Below are 2,500 nucleotides of genomic sequence, written 5' to 3'. Positions count from 1 at the left end.
GAGACGACGACCGATTGTCACACACAACGCGCAGGGGCCGAAACAAAGCGCCCAAGGATCTACAGCCGAGGAACGAGACGCCGTCGAACATCGTTTCGCGACGTTCCTTTACGGTTTGAACTTGCGTATCCCGCTTTGCCCGGTGGCGTGTGTGCTCGTCGTCGTGCTCCGAACGAAACGTCCTGATGACGGCGAGGAAGTAATAAAATAATATACATCCTTACGGGTAGCCTGAAGCGAATCGCAAACGAACGACAACGCGTCGATTGTGCGGCCATCGTTGCTCGCGCGACTAACGACGACCAGCCGAGAAGGCTGTAGTTTATCGCATCGATTTCATCGAGCAACCGATGGACGCTGCCGCGTTCGTTCGTAAATGAATGTTATACATACTCACGGATAGCCTGAGGCGAATAATCGCAAACGACGACGCGTCGATTGTGCGGCCATCGTTGCTCGCGCGACTAACGACGATCAGCCGAGACGGCTGTAGTTTATCGCATCGATTTCATCGAGCAACCGATGGACGCTGCCGCGTTCGTTCGTAAATGAATGTTATACATACTCACGGATAGCCTGAGGCGAATAATCGCAAACGACGACGCGTCGATTGTGCGGCCATCGTTGCTCGCGCGACTAACGACGATCAGCCGAGACGGCTGTAGTTTATCGCATCGATTTCATCGAGCAACCGATGGACGCTGCCGCGTTCGTTCGTAAATGAATGTTATACATACTCACGGATAGCCTGAGGCGAATAATCGCAAACGACGACGCGTCGATTGTGCGGCCATCGTTGCTCGCGCGACTAACGACGATCAGCCGAGACGGCTGTAGTTTATCGCATCGATTTCATCGAGCAACCGATGGACGCTGCCGCGTTCGTTCGTAAATGAATGTTATACATACTCACGGATAGCCTGAGGCGAATGATCGCAAACGACGACGCGTCGATTTTGCGGCCATCGTTGCTCGCGCGACTAACGACGACCAGCCGAAACGGCTGTAGTTTATCGCATCGATTTCATCGAGCAACCGATGGACGCTGCCGCGTTCGTTCGTAAATGAATATTATACATACTCACGGATAGCCTGAGGCGAATGATCGCAAACGACGACGCGTCGATTTTGCGGCCATCGTTGCTCGCGCGACTAACGACGACCAGCCGAGAAGGCTGTAGTTTATCGCATCGATTTCATCGAGCAACCGATGGGCGCTGCCGCGTTCGTTCGTATATGAATATTATACATACTCACGGATAGCCAGAGGCGAATAATCGCAAACGACGACGCGTCGATTTTGCGGCCATCGTTGCTCGCGCGACTAACGACGACCAGCCGAGACGGCTGTAGTTTATCGCATCGATTTCATCGAGCAACCGGTGGACGCTGCCGCGTTCGTTCGTAAATGAATAATATACATACTCATGGCTAACTTGAGGCGAATAATCGCAAACGACGACGCGTCGATTTTGCGGCCATCGTTGCTCGCGCGACTAACGACGACCAGCCGAAACGGCTGTAGTTTATCGCATCGATTTCATCGAGCAACCGATGGACGCTGCCGCGTTCGTTCGTAAATGAATAATATACATACTCATGGCTAACTTGAGGCGAATAATCGCAAACGACGACGCGTCGATTTTGCGGCCATCGTTGCTCGCGCGACTAACGACGACCAGCCGAAACGGCTGTAGTTTATCGCATCGATTTCATCGAGCAACCGATGGACGCTGCCGCGTTCGTTCGTAAATGAATAATATACATACTCATGGCTAACTTGAGGCGAATAATCGCAAACGACGACGCGTCGATTTTGCGGCCATCGTTGCTCGCGCGACTAACGACGACCAGCCGAAACGGCTGTAGTTTATCGCATCGATTTCATCGAGCAACCGATGGACGCTGCCGCGTTCGTTCGTAAATGAATGTTATACATACTCATGGCTAACTTGAGGCGAATAATCGCAAACGACGACGCGTCGATTTTGCGGCCATCGTTGCTCGCGCGACTAACGACGACCAGCCGAGACGGCTGTAGTTTATCGCATCGATTTCATCGAGCAACCGATGGACGCTGCCGCGTTCGTTCGTAAATGAATAATATACATACTCATGGCTAACGTGAGGCGAATAATCGCAAACGACGACGCGTCGATTGTGCGGCCATCCGTTGCTCGCGCGACTAACGACGACCAGCCGAGAAGGCTGTAGTTTATCGCATCGATTTCATCGAGCAACCGATGGGCGCTGCCGCGTGCGTTCGCCCGATTGCGCGTGAAGTTACTGTTCGGAACCAAGAATATACGGGTGTATTATACCCGTTTGGTCGCAGCCACGCGCAAAGGCTTTTGAATGTACTGTACGCCCGGCCGTCGAACGATGGTTTTCCGTCATTCAGGAAACAAAAAGAAACTTTTGTCGTCGATATGGCGCGTTCAATCCTCCGTCGATACGCTGGTCGGAGGTGCGAACATCGAATATTTTTAAAGCAAAGAAC

Source organism: Colletes latitarsis, unplaced genomic scaffold (genome assembly GCF_051014445.1).
Source record: "Colletes latitarsis isolate SP2378_abdomen unplaced genomic scaffold, iyColLati1 scaffold0057, whole genome shotgun sequence".
Classification (NCBI taxonomy): domain Eukaryota; kingdom Metazoa; phylum Arthropoda; class Insecta; order Hymenoptera; family Colletidae; genus Colletes; species Colletes latitarsis.
The sequence above is the reverse complement of the archived record's forward strand: the minus strand, read 5'-3'. Positions refer to the sequence as shown.